This window comes from Camelus ferus, chromosome 7 (assembly GCF_009834535.1).
Source record: "Camelus ferus isolate YT-003-E chromosome 7, BCGSAC_Cfer_1.0, whole genome shotgun sequence".
Classification (NCBI taxonomy): Eukaryota; Metazoa; Chordata; class Mammalia; order Artiodactyla; family Camelidae; genus Camelus; species Camelus ferus.
This window is the reverse complement of record NC_045702.1, coordinates 79,917,992-79,942,014: the sequence shown is the minus strand read 5'-3', so window position 1 is coordinate 79,942,014 and position 24,023 is coordinate 79,917,992. Positions and strand designations below refer to the sequence as shown.

Below are 24,023 nucleotides of genomic sequence, written 5' to 3'. Positions count from 1 at the left end.
TACAATTCAAACGTCATTCCTTTTCACTCACTAAAGTCTTCATCCCGCAAAGATTTACCCAGTACCCACTGTGTTTTGGGCACTGTGTGAGGGAGACGGTGCGAATGACAGAGTGACATGTTCCCCACCTTCGTGGGGCTTCCCCGTAAAGAGATCTGGCGGGAAGAGAGAAGAAGTGGGAAAAGATGAACGGGCCAGGGAGCTGGGTGGCAGGCTGGGGCGGGGTCATGAGAGAGGAGGTGGTGGGTTCAAAGAGACCTGGGAGGGCAGCTCTGAGTCTGTGTACCCCGTGCTTGCTCTGGGTTGCACAGAAACGTGACTGGCCAGGAATGAGCCCTTCTATCTGAAAAGGAAGGGGAAGCAGCACAGTATAAGGATTAAGAGCTTGCATTCTGGAGCGAGATTGCTTGGGTTCCCATTCTGAGGCTGCCAGTAACCCGCTGTACCTGGGTGCTATGGCCTCCAGTTCATAAATCCTCCGATTCATATGTTGAAATCTTTCTTTTTTTAATTGAAGTATAGTCGGCCTACAATGTTGTGTTAGTTCTTGGTGTACAGCACAGTGACTCATATTCTTTTTCACTATAGGTTATTACAAGCTAACACAGTTCCCTGTGCTGTACAGTAGGACCTTGGTGTTTATCTATTTTGTGTATAGTAGTTAGAATCTGCGAATCCCAAACTCCTAATTTATCCCTCCCTCCCCCTTTCCCCTTTGGTTATCGTAAGTTTGTTTTCTATGTCTGTGAGTCTGTTTCTGTTTCGTAAATATGTCCATTTGCATCATTTTAAATTTAGATTCCACTTATAAGTGATATCCTAGGGTATTTGTCGCTGTCTGACTTACTTCACTTAGTATGATAATCTCTAGGTCCATCCATGTTGTTGCAAATGGCATTATTTCATTCTTTGTAAAAATCATAAATGTTGAAATCTTAACCCCCAAAGGTGATGGGGGGACCTCTGGGAGGTTCTTAAGTCACGGAGGTGGAGCCCTCATGAATTGGATTAGTGCCCTTATGAAACAGCCCCTGCAGCGATCCCTGGCCCCTTCCACCACATGAAGACACACTGACAGGGCCCCGTGAACCCGGAGGAGGGCTCTCAACTGATCTCGACCATGCGAGGGCTGCGCTGATCTTGGACCTCCCAGCCTCCGGAACTGTGAGAAAGAAATTTCAGTCTGTGCTCTTTTGTGACAGCAGCCTGAGTAGACTAAAACACTTTCTGTATCTCAGTTTCTTCAATTTTAGTAAAATGGGAATAATAATAGAGGTAACAACATCAGAGGGGTGGTGTGAAAAATACATGAGTTGATATATGCAAAATACTGGAAGAATTCCTGGCCTATGGTAAGCACTATGCAAATTTTGCTATAATAATTTTTATTCCTTCCAGGAACTTAGGGCCATACTGTTGTCTTAGGCTCGAGTCCCCTCTGCCCCTCACTCCCTCCAGGGGAGTCACACTGGGCTTTTTGCAGATCCTCAACTACCCCGGGGGTTCGCACTTGCTGTTTCTACGTCTGCAACTCTCTTTCCCATTCGCATCTCTTTTCTCTCAGGTCGCCTCCTTAGAGACACCTTCCTTGACTACTTTATTTAAAGAGCTCTTCCTTTCTTTCAGAGATTCATGCCAAAGCATGTATAAGAAAATGATACAAGGTTGGAGATTCATTTTGAAATAATCGTTGGTGGGGTGCAGAGAGCGGGTGGGGATACGGAAGAGGATCTTGCACGTGTTGATCTCTGTAGAAGCTGGGTGGGGGATATATACAGTTCATTACACTTTTTTTTCTACTTTTATTCGCAATTTTCTATAATACATAGTTTAAAAAAAATTTCCTTTCCCTCTCCATCTAGTCTTCTCACGTATTTCACAGCACTTGTAGAACCTAATATTACATTTCTCATCTGTTTATTCTGTTCACCCCTCTCTCTAGGATGTAGATTTGAGTTCACTGCTGCAGCTCCAGCTCCTCGAATAGCACCGGGCACCCAGTAAGTCCTCTGTTAACGCTGATGGAATGAACATATGAAGGAGTGGGTAGAAGATATCAAGGCCTGACTGGGAACTTGGTGGGAGACTGACCTTTCAATTTACAGAAAAGAGTAAAAATTTTGGAGGCAACTTCGTCTAAACTCATCTCTTTAAAAGCACGGCACTTTATAGTCTCTCACGGCACGTTGGACTGACTGGCCAGAGCCTTGAACATGGGTGAGCTGATCCCAAGGGTTCATGAATGATCCCTGATGTGTCAGTCCCTCGTGGGAGTCAGCACCAGCTCTTGGAGCCTTCCTCTCAGCCTCCCAGGGAGATCCCCAAAAGGAATCCTGGGAATATCCCAGGATGTGAAACTCAGTGATGGCATCTAAGGATAAAGGCCCAGCTCTTCCCTGAACATCCTCGACCAAAAGCATCCCTGGAAATGGCATGCCTGGAACTGAGTGGGGACAGGGCTGGAGGGAGGGCTGAAGCTCTAGATTTTGTTTTTTGGGAGCTGAAGGATCAGGTGGTAGTGGGTGAGGGATTTACTTTTTACCCTCGGGCTGTGGTGGAGGAGATGGAGTTGGGTTATGGAGTCTACGTATCTAGCCCAGCCTTGTGGACTAGAGCAAAGCCCCTACGAGCAGCGGCATGGGTGGGAGCAGAAGGGGCTGCTTTCCCCAGATAAGGATGGATCTGTGTGCCCCTTGGAGGCCAGGTGACAGAGTGTGACATTGGTGAAGGAGGGGGCATGCTCTCCCTGCGTGCAGCCTCACTGTGGTGGTGGGACTTCAGGAGGTGTTGGCCATTTGGGCATTTAGATGGTTTGTGGCTCCTGTGGATGCAGAGTCAAAAGTGAGGGTACAGGGGGGAGGGGGATATAGCTCAAGTGGTAGAGCGCATGGTTAGCATGCATGAGGTCCTGGGTTCAATCACCAGCACCTCCTCCAAGAATGAATAAATAAATAAACCTAATTACCTTCCCCCACCACAAAAACAAAAACGAAAAACAAAATAAATGAGGTTGTACTCAGATGGCTTAAGAAGCCCTGCACATCATTGTAGGTGGACAGAGGGGACTCCACGAACACATGTGGATGCCCTGAAGAGGGTTCTAGAAGAGCACTGGAGAGAGGTGGATCCTGCGGGACGCTTGATGAGATGTGCACCGAGGACACAGGGACCCCTCGAGGGAGGGGAAGGAGATACACGAGCCTGGCCAGCACACTGGGATTGGGTGGCACGCTATTAGGAAGCCTTCCAAAGGATGCATTTCTTTTTTATTTTTAAATGTACTGATAAAATTGTCAAGCCCAGAGTTGAAGGGGAAAACCAGCTTTTAACTTAGCCCAATACATCTGATTCTGAGGTAGAGATTTTGAGGTCAGCATTATGGAAACCCACCAACCCTCAATCAGATTTTACACAAGTTATATGGAGACTGTCACTGTATTACCACAAGCTTACACATCTCATTTCCTTTTCTGTCTAGTCCTCCATTTAATAACCTGAAAATCTATCTTTTTATTGAGTTTCATGCTATTTTCTTACTTACATACAATCGCGTTCCTCTTACCAATTGCCTAGTGTCATGGCACATTAGTTAGGTGAATTTGTTGATATTTCAAAATTACTCTTTCTGTATTTTTTATTCTATCAACCAGTTTAAACAAGTGGTTGGGAGCACTCCTGTGATGAAAGAAAAAAGGCTATTTTTTTTTTTTTTTAAGAATAAATTACTTCCAATGGGGAGGATAGAGCTCAAGTGGTAGAGCGCATGCTTAGCATGCATGAGGTCCTGGGTTCAATCCCTAGCACTTCCTTGAAGAATAAATAAATAAAAAGAATAAATTGCTTCCATGGTACATTAGTTGGTGTTATTCTAGTTTCAAGCATTGGGAGCGCACAGCACAGTCTGGCCCCACCCACATCTGATTTACCTAAGTTACTCCCCAACACTTGTATTCCTGCAGGGAACACAGGTGCTCCTGAGGGCAGAAGAGAGACAAGAAAGGACGGGGCGCTCAAAGGAAGACGAGGCACGGTCTGCCCCGTGGAGCCTCAGGACAGTTCTGTTCCTCAGATATTTCCCCTGTAACCATGGTGCAGGCTCGGAGCCAGGCCCCAGGGATACAGAGGTGGACTCTGTATCCAGAGTCTTGCCTTTTTTTGGTGGTGGTTGGGGTGGGGGAGCTGTATGCAAACTCAATGCCCAGCTCATTCCTGTTTCTCCTTCATGGATGACAGACATTTTAACAATGCATTCTGCATTTCCTCTGGGAATCTGTTGGATTTGTATATGTATATGAATGCATCTATCCATCCATTTGGAATGTGCCTTTGAACACAGTTTTAGGAACATATATACACACAAATGTGTTTCTATATGTACATATAAGCACATTTATGATAAGTAATGTGGATGCTGGGATACATGTGTGAGGATGGGAGTCAAGCAGCTCTTCATCAAAGATGTGTCTACATCCCAGGGAAGAGTCTCCAGCCTTGATGTGCTCCCAGTGTAATTGATGGATTGCTGATTTCTACCCCACGTAGCTGGTGCTGTGGGAACAGGGTTCCTGGAGCCCACATGAGGGGCCCTCACTAGACCTCAGGCATGCAGACCACTTAGGACCTTAGAATCAAAAAGGATGATTAGGAGTTGATTGGGAAGGAATTGGGAAGGGGGAAAAAAGCCTTCCCACCCCCTGGGAATAGCATGGTGGCAGCGTGGAGGCCAGAGACAGTGTTTTGTGGGTGTGGAGCCACTGCATTGGGGCTTGGATACTTCGGGAATAAAGTCAGGGTGGGGAGTGGCAGGTGATGAGATTATGGAGCGAGCACTTCGTATGTCACTTTACAGGGCTTGTCCTTCATTCTCTAGGCAAAGGTGGAGGGACAGGATCAGATCTGAGGTTTAGAATGGTGGCTTTGAAGACTGAGTTGGACTGAGGTGGGGGTGGGTCAGCCTGGAGGCAAAGATCAGGAGGTCACCGGAGCAAAGACAAGGGCTGCCCTTCAGTAAAAGGGGTGTGGCTTGGGGCAACTTTGCACACAGAATACCATCTAGGTCACCATCCACTGATTCGACAACTATGTCTCTCCCCCAAACAGCTTCCAGGGCATGGGAAAGACAGACACATAGATAAATTAAGAGCCAATGGTACAAATCTAAATCACAATGAGAGATTACCTCATGCTTGTTAGAATGGCTATCACCAAGCAGAGAAGAAATAACAAGTGTGGGCGGGGATGTGGAGAAAAGGGGTCCCTCCCTGATGCACTGTTGTGAGTGAATGTAAATTGGTGCAACCACTATGGGAAACTGTACGGGGGGTCCTCAAAAAATTAAAAATAGAATTACCCTATGATGCATCAATTCCACTTCTGTATATTTATTTATCTGAAGAAAACAAAAACACGAACTTGAAAAGATATCTACACCTGCATGTTCATTGCAGCATTATTTATGATAGGCCAGGCAAGGAAGCAGCCTAAATGTCCTTCAATGGATGAATGAATAAAGAAAATGTGTCTATATATATATAAAATCTATAATGGAATATTATTCAGCCATAAAAAGGAATGAAATCTTGCCATTTGCACAACGTGGATGGACCTCCAGGGCATTATGCTAAGTGAAATAAGTCAGACAGAGAAAGACCAATACTGTGTGATCTCACTTATATGTGAACAGCAGCAACCAAGGCTCATAGACACAGAGAACAGACTGGTGGTGGCCAGCAGGGGGGGGTGAGAGGTGGGCCAAATGGACGAAGAGGGTCAAAAGGCATAAACTTCCAGGAATAAAGGTCATGGAGGATGTCATGTACCGCATGGGGACTATAGTTAATAATACCTGTATTGTTGCTAAAAGAGTAGATCTTAACAGTTCTCATCACAAGAGGAAAATTTTCTAACTATGTATGGTGACAAATGTTAATTAGGCTTATTGTAGTGATTATGTCTTGATATGTACAAATACCGAATCATCCTTGTAATAAAATACAAAAATACAAATACAAAAATAAAAAGAGCCAGTGGGCACAAGCAGGGTAGCAGGGTGATGGGTGAACTGTGGGAACACTGGGGAGCTGGCTAGCTCACTAGGGGAAGAGAGGATGTGAGGGAAGTTTCAGGAAGTAATTGATAGGCGCTCAATCCTGAAAAAGCAGCAGATCAACTGAGCAGACAGGAGAAGAGGGGCCCTTAGAACTGAAGAAAGACTTGTGGTTACGGGGGGGGGGGATGGGAAGGGACAGACTAGGAGTTCGAAATTTGTAGGTACTGACAGGTGTATATCTAGAATAGATAAACAAGTTAATGCTGTATAGCACAGGGAAATATATACAAGATCTTGTGGTAGCTCATGGCGAAAAAGAATGTGACAATGAATATATGTATGTTCATGTATGACCGAAAATTGTGCTCTACACTGGAATTTGACACAACATTGTAAAATGACTATAACTCAATAAAAAAAACAAACAAAAAAAGAACTGAAGAAAGAGCAAGTACAAAATTACAGGAACATCAGAATGCCTGTTGTTTTCTGAATGGCCAGAGCAGGAGAGGGGGCTAGGAAAATTCTGAGTTGAGTGCTGGAGGCAGAGAAAGAAGGTGGGAAAATAGAAATTAGCAAGCACACGTGTGATTGGCACGCATTTGTTCATCTGGAATAGAGCATCTCCTGAGAGATACCCCTCTGAGCTGTCGCTATGAAAGCACCTAAATATTCATATCCTTTTGCAATATAATGGAGACAGCCTTAGCAGCTCTGCAGCTTGGGAAGCAACACTAATTGATAGTCATTAAATCATAAAATACTTTCATTTATTTTATATCAAGGGAAATCTAAACTGCTGACTGACCCAAATTTTGCATAATAAAAACAGGCCCATCGTCCTTTAAAATACAAAATGTTCTCTGTTACAAAAAATTACAGAGATGGACTATAAGTAATAAATTGTATCCAGGTATCCAACCATCATATCCATGGCTGGGTGCGCTTGTGAAGATTAAGCTGGGATTTTATAAATTATAATTTTATAAACTAATTATAAGGGTTGTATTAATTTATGATTAAGCTGTAATTTTATAAATTAATTATAAAGGTTGTATTAGTTTATTGATAAGATTTCAGGTCGCCAAGAGTCAGCCCAGAGAAGATGGAAGTCTTTTATTTACTTTAGGGCTATTTTACTCCTGAATATATTTTCTGGAGATACTAATTTTAGCACTGAAACTCAAGAAATTTTTTATAAGTCCAAACTAGTTCAACCTATCACTTATAAAGAACAAATATTTGCTTCCTCTTTCTTCCATCCTGATCACTACATTGGTTATTAAAACATGTTGTAACAAATGTTACATGTGCTATCTTGGTTTTATCCACCCATAGGCAGTGCCTTGTCTAAGCTATTACAGAATTTTATTATTATGCATAATGGCCTTCTTGCTTCATAAAATTTATTCATGGAACAGATGTTGTAGAAGAAACTTAGTCAAAAGATATGCTGTTATTCCCACAAAACAATACTGCATTTGGGTCATGCATTTTTTTTTTTTTTTTTTTTTTTTTTTTTGCTGTTACTCCATTTGTCTTTATTTATTTATTTATTAAATATTTCTTTATTGAGTTATAATCATTTTACAATGTTGTGTCAAATCCCAGGGTAGAGCACCATTTTTCAGTTATACATGAACTTGAATTTACAATAAAATCAATTTTACCATTTAGCCTACCGGGAAAAGAAAACGCATCTCTGGTCATGTCACACCCATTGCTAAGTGATGCTCTTAGTGGCCCGTGGTGGTTCCTTTCTTGTCAAGAGCACAGGGGTGCAGAGTGTAGTTACCACACCCACATCAGATGTGCTAGAGCCTCAGTGCCCAGAAAAGAACTTTGCCATTAGGAAAAACAAGTGGTCTGAATTATTAGAGAAAATACGACTCTGCAGAAAGAGAAAAGATAAGCACACAAAACAGAGGGGGAAAAAAAAAACAACAACACGACCAGAATGCTCAGAGGTAAATAAAATCCTTCTGTGCTCACAAAATATATTGGTTATAGGTTGTTCTAAAGACATTAAGCTAACAGTTGAACCACTACCTGTAGGAGCCCTGAGCCAAGAAAACATAAAAAGTTGTAGAGATCGTTTGGGAAGTTTTCATTAATAAAACTGAACATAGGTTAAAAAACATAAAGCTTAATCTCACCAAGAGCAAAAGCAAAGCTGTGTCGGAATTTTCTGCACTTAGGGAGAAAAGGGCAAGACATCGCTGACTGAAGAAAGCAGTTCTACACCAATCAGCACAGAGAAAGATATGTTTAAAATCTTCTTGCCAATACTGGTAACTACTGAGAAAAGGCTGGCTGTGCATTTATAGGTAACAAGTGATGGAGGAGGGGATGAGAAATTGCTGGGGGTCAGGGCACCGGGGGTTCTCTTCCTGAGTCAGCAGCTGATTAGGCATGGTGTTTTGCCCTACCCCGCTCCACTTCCTTGTATGTAAAATGAGAAGGTTGAACTAGATCAGTGGTTCTCAAAATGCGGTCCCCGATGGGCTGTTAAGCCCCTGTAGTTTTAGGGATGCGTGTTCCAGAGTCAGCCTCCCCTGATGAATGTCCCTGATAAACACTGAGACCCTCCAATCCATCATCCCTTGCGCTGCTCCAAGGCCTGGAGAAATCATGATTTCCTCCCTTCCCTGATAGCCCTGCGGGCTTTGGGTGGCAGGCCAGCTCCAGGAACATTCAGGGTTTCTGGATGGGCTGGAAGAAAGGGCTTTCTACCACATGTTGGTTCTCTCTCTGGGACTAGCCACCTTGGCATCACCTGGGAACTGTTAAAAATGCAGATCACTCAGCCTTCAGTGGGACCTGCTGCATCAGGGGTTGTGGGGTGGGAGCAGTAATCTGGGTTTCAATAGCTCATCCGGTGATGCTGACACACACAAATGCCTGAGAACCCCAAACTGGACGGTCTGTACAGTGCCTTCAAACAGTAAAACCCCACAATGATGCTAAAATGGTGGGAGAAAACTGGAAACAGTGCTGTAATTTTTCGAGCTCTCTTCCTGTTAAGTTACAAAATAAATACGTTAAATAAAAGTGTTTTCTATAACTGTTTATACTTCTTGTCTGGTATATCATTTAAAAAAAAATAAGAGCACATTTTAAAATTCCTGGTGTTTCTCCACTGCAGTACATGAGGGCAAAAATAAAGCAAAATGACCAAGTGTAAAAAAAAAAAAAGGAAGAAAAGAAAATATATAGCTTTAGGGGTGATTATATAATCATTTTATAGAAAACATCACTTAAATAAAATAAATGTATAAATAGAAAATGAAAAAAAAAACCTATTAAATAAACAGGTTTACTTTTCCAAAACTTTGGTTTCAGTAACTTTGGACAAAATTGACCAAGATAGTCACATGGCTTTTTAAGAAAAAGCCATCAAGTAACAAGGGAAAATGTAATTTCTGAGAATTTATCAAAATACATTGGAAGTTCATAATGTCTTTAGAACAACGTATTTTTAGCTTGTAGCCCTACATGCTAGCAAGCAATGATATGTTGGCAGAACACTCGAAAATTAGAGTAATTCCAAAAATGTGTCTAGTGGAACCCTGGTCCTGGATTTGCTCTGGAATCCAATGTTTGGGAAACTGCGGGAAGCATCTACGCCTTGGTGATCTTCATTTGAGAACCCATTCAGCCTGATTAACTCCGTATTTCCCCGTAAGACTTGATCATAGTGTCCCCTTCGTCTGTGAAACCACTAAGACCCCTAGAACTTGCGTTCTATGTCACGCACTCTGAGAAAAGTCGGAAGATGTATTACTTTGTTATTCACAGATTTAACCAACAAGCTAATGGAATACACTTATACTCCACTTCGGCTGTTCTCATCAACTACTTTTTGGGGGTGGGTAATAGGTTTATTTGTTGATTTATTTTTAATGGCGGTAGTGGGGATTGAACCCAGGACCTTGCCTGTGGTAAGTATGCACTCTACCACTGAGCTCTACCCTTTCGCTTTTCACCTACTAGTTTTAAAAGAAGTGAAACAGAGCAGGACCCTACGGAGCCTTCCCAGGACAGTCCCCCCACCCTCCATGTCCTCTGCCTGCCTCTTGTCCATAGAAAAGCTTAAGTTAAAGAACAGGTTTAATCAGAGAAATAAGAAAATACAGAAACAAAGGGAAATAGCCAAGAAAAACAAAATAATAGTAATAATATAGTTTAGTAGTTAAGCAAAGTCAAGGACCTCTAGTTCCTCCTAAGGGCGATAGGTAATATTCTGAGCCACGCTCTCTGAGCTGCCTTATAGATCCTGAAATCTCCACCAAGTGGAAGACGCTAACTATGTGATGTCCAGACTGTAGCCATGACCTAAGCTGCCTCAATTCCAAGAACTGGCTTCAGAGAAACAAACCGACCCTGGAATTGAAGATGAACTGTACTTAAAACCATCAAGATGACACTGATCAGAGCACCGCATGGCTAACTTCAAGTCAGAGCTGACCCTGAAACTCCCCTTTAAAAGCTCTCGTCCACTGACTGTCGGGGGTGAGGGAAGTTGGCCTTTGGACAGAACCACCTCCCACTCTCCCCCTCAGATACTGGCCTCCGGAATTAAGCAAACTTTCCTTTGTACCAACACTTGCCTCTCTTTGTATTGGCTTCCAAGTGGTGAGCAGCCAGACCTGCCGTTTGGTAACAGAAGGACTTTATATTCCAAAAGATGTAGATGCTCCACCAACCACCATCTGGGCCTGAACTGAATTCCCCCGGTGCTTTTGTTAATGTCCATGCAAATTGGCCAAGATAAAATTTATTGATTTAAAAAGAACCCTGGAGACCACACGAACTTTGAGCATTCACAGACACAGCTGCATTACGATTAAGTGAGCAGGATGGTAATATTTTTGAATCGCTGTTAGGTGAACCATCACCATTAAGTCAGCACAGTGCTGTCTGATGGTGTCCTCATTACTGCCGCCTGACCTGGCACCTTTTACAAGCCAGAAAGAGAAGAGTTCAGAATGGAATGGAGCCACAAAGCAAGCTCATGTGTTATCAACCCTCAAGAGCAGAAAACTGGAAGGCGGTTCTCTGCACTGGTACTTGCGGACTTGGAAGAGGCCATGTGTGTCCATGTGTGTCTATTTTAAAGGCTATAGGTTTTGAACTTGATCTGTGGCTGACTTGCCTAAGCCTAGCTTGAGAACAATACTCTGATTTTCTATTGTATGTACCTTAGTAGATAATTGCTAAACAGACAGGGAAAAAAATGGCCACAAGTGCTTTCATTTTGTTTTTAAATCCTCAATCTTAATAAAACCATGAAACACCTATTTTCGTGTATCTAAGATATTTCAGTTAAGAAAAATTTTTTTTTGTATTAAGAAGCCAGTTTACCAATTTACATTTCATTCTCTATTTTCATTAGTTTCTGCAACCATAGCTTTTTTTTTTAACCTTAGAAATACTGGCAGCTAAATTAATTTCTAACTATAGATCAGTTATATTACCTCACAATTACAATAAAGGCAAGGCATGCATAGTGAAAACTGCATTCTATTTATAAAAATTTTGGAAATGATCCTATAATTTTATAAACATTTTAAAATGCATTTCCATCTCATGAACTTTGTCCCCTAGTATTCAACTTGCAACCATGGACTACATTGATTGGAAAATAGGTTATCTCAAGTAGAAATGATTTCAAATATAAAACAAGGTTCATATCCTAGCCACTAACTTAACAGAACAGTTAGAAGATGAAGTTGGCAGCCAGATAAGGTCTTTCCCCCTCTTTTCTGATTTTCATTTTTCTTACAAGACTAAGTTCAGGAAATTCAATTCACCATTAAGAGAGCCGTTCCACAGCCAAGTTTTCTTTGCTTAGAAATCATTTTGATTATCAAAGAAGGGTACCAACAGGACACTCAAACAGCAGAAGTAAGGAGATGACTTTTACTGACTGGGAGTCTGCAATGACTCCCAAGCTGCTCCCTCCTCAGCTCCTGGTGATGAGTTAGTTGGTTGGGTCCAATGGCTCTCCCAGCAGGAGGCGCTCCATGTGGGCTCGACCAGTCCCAGGGCCTCTCATTACGACTGGCCCTGGGCAGCCAGTGCTCCCAGCTGGTACACAGCGCCTCTGAACAGCTGGGACTCAAGCTTAGACTGTTTCTATGTTGTGAGCCCAATAAAAGAGTCGAGAAGCAGAGGGAGCACAGCACTGAGTACTAGCATCATCTTCTAACTGGCCCGTGGGCGGTGTATTCAAAGACCTTTTTGTGCTGAAGTTAACCCGGAAGTCAACCATCTAAGGGCTACTCGCAGGACAAGTGTGAGTGCTCCTAATGGCGTCCCACCACCACTGGTCCAACTTAGTCTTGCTCTCTTTTGCATTACATTCAGGAAGTTAAAATAGGGATGATGAAGGAGGTGAGACTCAACCATAGCCATTATGGAGATAAAGTGACCTCTCCCAACTCAGTCCAGGCCCTGCGCTGATGCCAGAGTGACCATCCTAAACCATTTGCTGAGATCAGCCTCCCACTTCAGATCCTTGCCGGTTCTCCCTTGGACTTGGAATAACATCTCACCTCTCTGGGATGGAACAAAAGGGCATTCACAGCCTGGCCCAAATGTACAATTTGAGCCTCATCTGCACCCTGCATCATGGCTCAGAGAGCTAGACTAAAATGGCTGAGCTCTGGAGTCATGCTGCCTGGGTTCCAAACGAGGCTCCATCACTGTGACTGAGTTACAGGTGGGACCCCCAGGAAGCCGGCTCTGAGAGTTTAGCTGCTGAAGAAGGACTGCCTTGAGATTGACCCCTGAGGGAGGGCAGCAGTGGAAGCAAGAGAGAGCAGAGAGGGAGAGGGTAGAGCTCAGTGCTAGAGTGCAGGCTTAGCATGCACAAGGTCCTGGGTTCAATCCCCAGTGCCTTTATTAAATTAAAAAAAATAAGAGAGTGAGCAGGGAAGCCCAGCTGCGATGTGGCCTTGACATCTCTGCTAAGCCCATGAGGAAGCTTTGGAGCTAGAATGGCCCATAAGAGTGACCAGAGTTGGGCCTTTAAACTCCCACAGGGGTAGGCCATTGGATATGGGCCATTCTGGAAGGAGGCATGGCCTTGGGCAAGGCTTTAGATGAGAAGGTTTCTCTGCAGTGGAGGCCATTGTGGAGGGGCTGCTGGCAGTGGGCGGCTGTGTGACCAGTGCAATTCCAGGCAGCTGGGGCGACATGCCCTCGACATCCCCTCCACTGAAGGGAGATCTGGGGGCATCGCAGTGTCCACCACGCCTGGTCTCCCCAAGCCGCCGTTTCCTCCAGCGTCCATGAGGAGTAAGAAAAGCATTCGCCTTCTCACCAAGTCTGAGCCCCTCCCTTCCCCCCAGGACCACGAGCCTCTCAAAGCAGAGACACGTTTTACTCTTTATTCCCTGTGCTCCTGGCACTGAGCACGGTGCCTTGTGAGACAAGCACTGTGTGTCTGTTGAATGAACACAGGAAACAGAGAGTCGTTTGTAACACACTGATACTCTTCCTACTGCAAGGATTTGAGATTTACAGAACCTATTGTTTCCTTTTCTGCTTTCACCCTAAGGAAGTCCGGGGTTAAGTTTAATGAGCAATTATAGAAATGATATTAGCCAAGGTATTTGGTGTCTGATTTTCCTTTTACTCTGCATGGCTTTGGGTGTTTGTTTTATGGACTCTGTTTACGAATATTCTGTTTTCGATTGTAAGCCCGCTCAGATCACTTTTGGAAGTTGGCAGGTTGTAAATTACATAGATGCAAATAACAACATCTAAAATTCTGGCCTTAGGTATTGCTCTCTGATCACAATTCACCCTTCTATGTAAAAGGATTTATTTATAGCATGCAAAGCTTCCAGTTGTGTCCTGTATCAACTTGAGCCAGTATAGTTTGCCCCCTTTCTTTGTTTCCAGGGATATAGCTAAGATGTGGGAGGGATCTTGCCTAGACATGGTCCACAGAGCAGAAATATAGACGCTAGAACAAAGGGGAAAGGAAGTGGAATCATTCATTCAGCATGTATTTACTGACTGCCTGTCACATGCCTGGCACTATTCTAAGTATGATGGGTACAACAGTACATTAGAGAGAGAGCAAGACTGACATGAGGGATAAAGTGCTTGCAGTCTAGTTGGAGGAGACAGAAGTAAATGGGTAAGTAATGGACGAGATAATTTTAGGCAGTAGGAAGTGCTGGAAAGAAATAAAAACAGGAAAATACGATAGAGGTGGGGCAGAGGGAAAAGATACTTTAGATAGCATGGTTAGAAGATCTCTCTCTGAGAAGATGGGATTCAAGGAGAGAGTTTAGAGATGAGAGAAAGCCAGTATGTAAATAGCCAGACAAACAACTGGGTGGGGGATGGGCAGCATATGCAAAGGCCCTGAGGCAGAAACAAGAAAGGCTGTTTGAAAAATATTTGTAATTATTTGGACATTGGTTATTTTAGTTTATATCCAATATATGTGGAAGTTTTTTTACTTAAAACTTCACAAAACAACTGCAGATGACAACTGACTCTTCAGTGTTCAACTCCTTTGTTGCCCTCCATTTCTATAGACTTCAGATACCATAACCTGATATGAGCAGCACACTTTTGAGTTGCAGTGTATTCTGTTAAAACTTTAAAAACTTTACAAGGTTTTTAACATGGCGATCTGTCACTGCTATTGCAAAAAGGAAACAGCCCAGCCATCACGTCTGGTCCGAGCCCTGGAGCATTTGATCTGAACCAATTGCAAGTATTTCTAAGGATGGAGTATCTATTATTTTACGAGCCACAGCCAATAAAATTCCTTTCTCCAGACGTTCAGTGGAACAAATGAGCACCACTGGGGCTAGTTTGGATTTATCCCCCACTCTCTGACCCCTAACTGGGCAGTGCTTTGGATGACTGAATCAGCCTTTGGATTAAAAATCTTTTGAGTTCCTTATGTTTGAATGATTTGTTATTTACCACATATTTTAAGACTCCTATCTAGGGTGGGTGCTCATTTGTCATTTTCAAATTTCGCATTTTTGGCAAGGATGACAAAATTAAAATATCCTGTTCTTGCAGAAATGGATGAGAGAGGACAGCCAAAACTGAAGCTGCATCTCCATGTGATCTCATGCAGCAGGGATGCTGAAAGGTGAGCAACTGACAAACGAAGAAACTGAAGCTCAGAGAAGTTGCCTTGATTCTTACAGGTCTAGAAAGTTCTGACTGCTTAAAACATGTGTAGCTTTCCCTGCTGTTGGATCATTGCTGTGGCTTCATGTAACCCTTCTGAAATTGGTCAAAGGATAAACATCCCTGAGTGACTTCTATGGACTCAGTGCTGATTTGGATACCCTACTGGTAAAGACAAAAGAGGTCAAAGACATAGCTTTTAATGCTGAAGAGTTTACACCATTGGATTCATCTAATTAGGGCTCTTCGATCTCCTGATCAAAGGAAATTTAACATTTTCCTTATAAGAACAAGCTAAAATATTGCAGGAGATAACAGTGTAGAAAGTTTCTGTTATCTACTGGTTTAGATTCTCATTTCATAGCTAAAGGAAAAGCTCCGCTGTTTGGGGTTCCTAGAAGTATGAATCACATCAGATCACCAGCTGGAAGTCCTAAGTACCTCCCCCTGCAAATCCCCAATAATAAGAGTACAGTATGTTGTCATTTGCATTGCTTTTGGGGTGTAGGTAATCCTTTTTATTCACTTTAAAAAAAGTGTAATATATAGAGTTCATATCTTTCCATGCCAATATATTTTTTGTGCCTTTCTAAGTTTAATGAAGTTTCTTTTTTTTCAGTATATTTTTTTTTATTGAGCTATGTTTGCTGTACAATATCATAAGTTATAGGTTTACAGTATTGTGGTTCACAATTTTTAAAGGTATATTCCATTTAGAGGTATTATAAAATATTGGCCATATTCCCCGTGTTGCACAATATGTCCTTGTAAATTATTTTATACCTAACAGTTTGTACCTCTTATTTCTTTTTCCCTATCTTGCCCCTCCCTGCTTCCTTCTCCCCACTGACAGCCACTAGTTTGTTCTCTGAGTCTGAATCTGCTTCTTTTTTTGTTCTATTCACTAGTTTGTTATATTTTTTAGATTCTGCATATAAGTGAGATCATGCAGTATTTGTCTTTCTCTGTCTGACTTATTTCATTTAGCTTAAAGCCCTCCAGGTCCATCCATGTTGCTGCAAATGGCAACATTCTGTTCTTTTTAGGGCTGACTAGAGAAACTTCTCTTTCTTGATGACTCCAGGGCACTGTTATGAAGATCAGTTAGTATCGAGTGCCCTACCTGGCTGTCCGTCCCCGGTCCAGTCCTCACGCAAAGTTTAAGGATCTCGGTTAGGGGAACTCAGCCCTCACAGAACCACTGTAGACTTGGAGCCGCTCTGACTTGGCCCCCTTCCAAGCTCTTCTCCCAGGTCATGGTCACGCTTCCTCTTGCCTTAGTTCTTCCCCTGAGACTTCCTTCCAGTCTAGGGCCACTTCATCTTCCCAGCCTCCCAAGAGAGCGGGCTCTGTCCTGAACTCCCGCCTCGTCCTGTAGGACCTGCATATCTGTCAGGAAATTCCTGGGTGCAGTGCTGTCTCCTCCGCCTGGGGTCTGTGCCCGGGGTCTGCTCCAGACCCTGCCTCACCCATCTCCTCTCCTTGGCTCCCCCTGCTGGCCCAGACCTGGGGCTGGGAGCTGGTCCTGCCCTCTTGGCTTCTGGCCCCCCTGCCTCCACCCCACACAGACCTGGAGGCCTGCGCTTTTTGACTTGTATGTTTCTGTATCTTCCCGTCCTGATGGGCGAGGCCCTTTTTCTCAGCTGTCCTGGGGCTTGCTTCTAAAAGTCCCTCTTTCCCTTGTAACTTGTTGCTTATAATCCACTGTAGCTTTTAGGATCCTTTTTATTCACATTTTTTTGAATAAAAAATTGAAAAAAATAGCCAATCTGGTTGGGCTAGGGTGCGAACGCTAGTGTTTTTTCCTCTCCTCTGCATAATACGTGTGGATGTTTTGACAAAGACTTTACAATTTGTATATACTATTATTAATTTATCTCTTGGTTCATAACCGTTTCAAAGAGTCAGGTAACTGGACTGAGGAGTTTCCAATACGAGAGAAAAGTTTGTTTTCTCACACTTCGACTGAAATTATGTAGCTATTAGTTCAAGAGATTTCTAAAAAATGTAAACAGGTTCTAGGAGAGTTTGTATAACCTTCCTCAAGACATAACCTGGGTTAATAGACGGAAATCAGTAAACTAATCAACTGATTATGAGAATCCATTTCATAATTAGGTCGTTTTTCTGTTTAAATTGGAACAGCGGGGCCGGGTCCCCTGCAATCATGCAAATATCCCGAGGGAGAGAAACATCTTTACATACAAATCAGCCTTTTGCAACCCAGAATGAAGACCTCACTGGGGTTCTCTTGGAAGCGACTTTGGATGGGCTGGTGAGAGGCGAGTCAAGGTGAAACGCCTCGTGCTTAGGGAGGGCAAAGGGAGAGCCCACCAGGTCCGTACAGATGGGAAGACACAGGAGAGGCTGGATTGCACCGCTTTTTCTCTACATCACATACGTGCCCTGGGCTCTCGCGGGGGTGAATCGCGCCCTCATCTGGAGGATGAGTAATTGGAGGATGCACCACTCTCCCCCTAAATGAACTTCTACTGGGAACCAAGGAGAGAGCAGTCGTCTGAAAATGAGTAGACTTTCTGGTGGACCTGGCACCACGGGGCAGGATTTGGGGACCTGTTGTGAAATCTATCTTACCAAAGACATTACTAGACAGTGAGGGGACCCCAAGAAAGAAGCCTTCTAGGAGCAAAACGGTAAGAGACGGTGCTTTAGGAAATTCTAATTGCTTTGTCTCTGTGCAGATAGTTATCACAGAGGCGGATGAATGGGAACATGATCATCAGAAACAGTTACGTAAAAGAGGATTCAATTTAGTTTAACGAAGTGATTTTTTTTTTAATGTCAGCATCTTTCTCTCACTCTCACACAATGCTCTTCTTTTTTTTTTTTTTTTCATTATAATTTAAGAATCTCCTACAATATGCAATACAAGCCGTGCCTAGCTGAGAATAAAGGTGTGAAACAGCCTTCTCCCCATAGGCTAGCAGAGTCCTGGGACATCGGCGGTACTGGAGATGCAAAAAGATTCCCGCAAAATATGACCTCACCCATGTGAGAATATTTGCCACGTAATGGAGTACATGCCAGGTGCTGAGCATCTCAATCGCACAACCCCCTGAAAAATCGGTTCTATCACCCTTGAAGTTAAATAACTTATCCAAGGGGCATGAAAGCCGCTGCAATTAGAATCTGGGTCTCACTCACTCCAGGGGTTATGCTGCCTTCTTGGAGAAGAACAAATAAAAGAGAGTTTTGCAGGCCAGGTTTATACAGCACAAATTAAATGGAGCTATGAAAATATTCAGTGGGAACATCTATACTCCTCATGTGAATAATATGGCCATTTTTTTCTGAGTTATCTATATTTCTTCAATTGGGCTGGGATGAATAGATCATTTCTAAATAAAACAGGAGAGCATAAAAAAAAAATGAAATGAATGGGCTCAATCCCAGTTGAAGCAAAAAGAGTGAAATACATTTCCCTGCTTGAAGGAAAACGATTCATCTATGTGAGGCTCTATAAATGCCCTCTTTCAGAAAGTCACACAGCTCTGTCTAGAAGGGCGCTTTGCCTCAAAATGACGAGAGCTTTCATTCCGAGACAGAACATCCTCTCATGCGCTGACCCAAGGGAACGGTTCGCTCTGAAAACCAGAGGAGCTGGTGTCGTTGGTACGGAGCGGAGGCCAGATGGTAGAACCAAGGAGGAGACACTGGCCCTGGATTTCTTTCTGCTTAAACATTTTCTTTTTTGAAACATAGAAAGAGAACAATAGTAACCATTGTGGGGAAACAGCAGAGCTTGGATGCTGTCTGGCTCCGCTGCAGGAGAAGACGAATTGGGTACAATTTTAACTGAAGAGCATTTACTGATGATTTGTGCAAAAGGAAAAAATAAACAGCTGATACACTTTCCTTGACATCTAAGTTAGGAGGGCTGGAACGTGAGGATATGAGCTGATAGGATACTGAAAGCGAGAGAGTGTGGGGTGAACAGGGATGGTGGTTTGGGAGAAGAATGGGAAAGTGGCTAGATAAGTGGTTACATGGAATTTCATCACATTTTGTTTGTTTGTGGGGTGTTTTGGTTTTTTTTTTTTTTTTTTGGTGGGGGTAGGTAATTAGGTTTATTTATCTATTTATTTTTAGTGCAGGTACTGGGGATGGAATTCAGGGGAGACATGTCCTTTAAAGTGCAACGCTGACTATAAAGCCAAGAGGGTTAGAAGCAAGGGAGTGGTTTCTGGAGGGAGAGCAGGGTGTCAAAGGCCATGTTCACCCCAGGAGAGATTTTAGTGGCTATGATTCCATATGAAATATGGTTCTAGCTCCAACTCTGGTCTATCTCCAGACAAATCCCAGCGGTATGTTGTGTGTTTCCATGAGAGGATGCAAAGCACTCAGAACTCAATTTCCTCCCCCAGAGCCCAACTTCCTCAATTCCTGGGTCATTCTTCCCTGGCTCTGCTCCTTCCTCACTTCTAAGATTCAGTCAAAGACTAAATCTTATCACTTTGACCTTGAAGATGGTCCACTTCTCCTCCTTTCCTCTGCTGTGGCCAGGTTAAGGTCCCCATCTCTTCTCATTTGGGTGATTGCACCATCATCCACTTGGAACTGCCGCCAGCATCTTGTATGTTTAATTAATCTTCCCCTCAGCAGAGAACCTTGAATAGCTCCACATTTCAGTCACAGTGTGAACACCAGACATTTCTGGGCTCACATGCTAAGAATAGCTTCTTTAGTCTTTCAAAGGAGCAGAAAGCATCTAAGAAGGCTCTCTCATTGGTCCTCCTAGAATTAGAAGTTTCTCCTAATTTGAAGGACTTTTTGAAGGACCCAAGTTGCAAGGATGAGAACCCACATTTCCCTGGATATGTGTTACAATGTTGAAGAAAGAAGGGATCTACAGAAGAGCAATGGATGGGCTCACTTTTCAGAAGTGGAAACTGAGGCTCAGTGATGGTAGTAAGACTTTCACGGCATAGGGTGAGTGTCAGAGTCAAGATCTGCTTGAACTCTGTCCTCCGACACTTTGGGTTCAGGCCCTTCCGTGCCACACTGTGCCACGCCATTCACTTCACATCACGTATGCCACACCACAGCACGTCATGCCACACCACAGCACGTCATGCCACCAGAGTGAATGGGTCATCGTCCAAGTTTCAGGAAGGTTAGCTTGTAGGTGGGTTGGGAGGTGCCTCAGGGAAGCATGGAGTCAGGGAGTCTGGGAAGAAGGTCCAAAGCTATCTCATCCTACATGTAACCTAGGATGGAGGCAGCGAGGGTAGACAGAAGGGAATGAACTTGAGAAGGAGAACATGAGTCCGCACCCTAATCCTGTTTTTGCTCAAAGATGTTCCTGGGACAGAGATTCTCTCGAAATACATTCTCATCATTATGAGAGGTGACTGTCATCCAAGATAGTAGTAAGTCACTCGTGAGATGCCAGCAACCCTGGGTCAGGGGATGGGCCCTGTGCACTCACTCGTATCACTGGACCAATTAGTGGCACAAAAATGACTTGAGGGGCTCAGATTCCTTGAGGGATGTATTGCTGGCAGAAATTTAGCCAAGAGATTTGACTCCAAGCAAGAGGGAGAAGGAAGCATTTGAGGAGAAGGGAAGTCCCTCTCCTAAACCTGCTTTTCTTAGAGGTAATGACCTTTCACAGCTTTAATGCAGGTTAAGATATTAACTCCTGTTCTACGTTAATAAAATTTTTGTGTCTTTGCCTGCTTTTCTACAAACCTCCACCTTTCTGCCAAGCCCTCCTCCCACGTCTGCCCCTGGTTCTTCGGGGAATTGCTGGGGTCACACCCACATTGTTCAATCTTGAAGCCATCTTTGGAAACACGTGGTGATGGCAACATACTTTTGCCTCAAGGCTGATGCAGCAAGGTGGGGACAGGGAGCTGGTTACTGTCATGTGAACCTTAAACTGGAGCCATTAAATGAAGCTCTGAAAATCCTTCCTGTAAAGCTACCAACATTTATGTGCCTTGGAGCATCTTGGAGATGTGGGCCCAGGAACAGAATCCTCAAATTAATCTCTTAAGTTTGGTAAACATTGAAATTTACTAAAAAAATTATATGTTTATAGATAATGAATATATAAGTGTATGTGTATTTATATATAATGTATAAATATCTATGTATTTATATATATAATTAAAATGTAAGTATATATATGCAGAATAAATATAAAAATATAAAATCATACTGTTAAAGTGACTGAAATACTATGAAAATAAAATAAAGGATAATGCTAAAAGGAAATTAAAAAGCTACGTCCACTATAGATAGTCATAGATTTACAGTGTTGTTTCGAGATCTGTACATCCATTCCAGGAATTGGAGGCTTCTTGGACTGTGATTGTGGCTAGGCTAAATAGCAAATGGTATTTAAGTAGATTGTAAATGTGGAGTTGGAAAAGTCCTTAGCGATCATCTGCCTACAGGGCACATGTAGCCTTGGGTCCGGGGTACAGGTGGACCTAGGCTTCGTAAACACTCTGGGTCTCACTTTCTTATATGGGAAATGAGAGACCCTGAGGATGTTATGCAGGTGTAGGTTTCACATGAGGTCAAGGCCCTGAGCAGAAAGCTCAATATTGAGCTGGTGACAGAGCAGGCACTAAAATGCCCGTCTGGGGACCCAGAGACCAGGCTGTGTCCATTACCCATAACTCACTAGCTGCGGTGATCCCCTCCACGGCGCCCCCTCCTGGAGGTTTCCTTCTCAAATACCCACTCCTCCAACACGTTCGTTCGTTCGTTCATTTTAACATACAGTTTTAGCCCTCACTCTGACATCTCTTGTAAGGTTAAGGCACTACTGAACCCAGCAAAAAAGAAAGTTTCAGTCCCAAACCACATCTCTCTTCATTTGCCATCTTACAGCGGGCATCCCACATAGCACACTTGCCACCAATTAATAGTAGAGGCCTGTATGATACCATAAGGCAAATTAATCACCAGCTTACAATATACTTTAAAAGGACAGAATTGAGTTAATAACAAACTACAGTTTATTGAGGGCACCCAGGGGGAAACACGCTATTTTTTTTTTTCTTCAAATTCATTAGAAGCCTCATGAGGGAAGTACTATTATAGCCCCATTTTACAGGTGAGGAAACTGAGGCTCAGAGAGTTTAAGTCACTTGCCCAAGGTCGCATAGCTTGTGAGTGGCAGAGTAGGATTTAAATTCAGTACAGTCGTGATGCTTTGCTGCGTACCTGAATGGGGGCAGGGATGGAGTTTGAGATGGGGTGAGAGGGGCTACAGAGCAACCCCTCTCCCAATAAATTACTCTTGCTGTCAGTGTGTCTCTAGGTGGGTGAAGCTGCCCTGAACACTTAGATGACAGCTCAGGGTGTGTCTCTGGGGATTAAGTTTCTTCTTTAGGGCTGGTTGCTTCTCCTAGGGGTTGGGGGTCGGGGGCTGTGTTAAACTTCATCTTCTGCACTCTCTTCTGGGGAGTCTTTAAGTTTCTGCAGTTAAATAGGAATCTTGAATATTTGAAAAAATCAAGGAATAAGCATCAGCCTTGGCCGGAGTTCATCTGTCCCACCGTCCCCGCAAAGTTAAAGGTGTGGTTGAGCGAGAGGCCGGTAGCCGTAACCAGAAAGGACTGCCATTTGGCTGGTTCCTGGGGGAACCCCACTGGCAGGTCCAGAGGCCGGGAGCGGGGGCTGCGGGGGGGACTCCAAGGGCACCAGAGACTCAGCGGCATGGCCTAAATGAAGGGTGAATTTCCTCCGCTCATCACCTGAGTAAGGGCTGGAGAGTAAATGAAAAAAGCCATCCCCAGGAGAAAAATATTTATTCATTTAGGGGCTGAAACAAAATGCCAACTCTGTTGTGATAACAGAAGGTTTAAAGGGCAGAACTGTCGTTTCTCAGTGCACTTGTGGTCTGGCTCCCGGGTCAGAGGGGGCAACCGTCCATGTAATCCCCCGAATGGAAAAAAATTAGGCTCCAAGTGCCAAATGGACGCCCACAACATAATATCAGGTAAAACAAGCATATTCTTTCCTCCCCCCGTCTCCCCCAACCTCCCCAAATGTGAGAGAAATAGGGAGAAATTCTAGTCATTTCTCATTACTCTGAAGGTCAGCCTGGCTGGGAAAATTGTTTCTGCTTTACAATTCCCCAAACTGTGGAAAGCAGTTAGACTTCTGGACAAAAACTAATGTTGCATTCAAAGGGAAAAGAGGCTGAGATGGCATTGCCGCCGTAATAAGAGAATTTTTTACTCTTTCCACTTCCCTGTGAACTTAATCAACTGTGACATGAGAAAATATACTGGGCTCACCCAGCCAGAATCTGACTGCCACCTGAAAATGTCCTCAATATTCCACTGTTTGGGACTTCACAATGATCCTCCCGACATCAATTTCGTGCATGTACATCAAAATGCCATTAGAAATGCCTCCACGTTCCCCTGTTCACAGCCTGCCCTGGGCCTCCAATCCCAGCCTCCCAGTCAAGACGCCCGTGATTGACTAATGGGTCCTTTCTGTTACTCCTTTGAGAGCATCTGCTTAGATGCAAAGTTGTCTTGGGGAAAACGGGAGATCTAATGCTGACCTCTCCCCAGAAGCACTCCTGAATAAGCGTCAGGTGGGGACTGGAGTCTGGGGGTCCCCAGATTCGTTGACTTACTGAGTTCCAAGGCTTTTTCCCAGACTTAGATGGTTGGTCAGCATCCTCTAATAGAGCAGAGTTCGGGAACCAGTGAACCTTGAATGAGTGTGCGTACAGAGGCTGGTGAAAAATCACGCGGCGCGCAGCCGAGTGGGTGCAGGTGGAGAGGCCCAGGGGACCGCTTCACCCCGG

The 24,023-nt window shown here is 43.7% G+C and overlaps 1 protein-coding gene and 1 long non-coding RNA gene across 5 annotated transcripts in view; one reads left to right on the top strand and one right to left on the bottom strand.

The window, feature by feature from the left end:
* LOC116665054 overlaps positions 1–5,370 on the top strand; it is a 138,542-nt gene extending 133,172 nt beyond the window's left edge. For all 3 annotated transcript variants that reach the window (XR_004321641.1, XR_004321642.1, XR_004321640.1), the window contains one exon: positions 1,943–5,370. This is a non-coding gene — a long non-coding RNA (uncharacterized LOC116665054). The remainder of the gene's footprint in view (positions 1–1,942) is intronic.
* Positions 1–24,023, bottom strand: part of POU6F2 (POU class 6 homeobox 2) — a 423,476-nt gene that overhangs the window by 57,039 nt on the left and 342,414 nt on the right. The window lies entirely within an intron of this gene.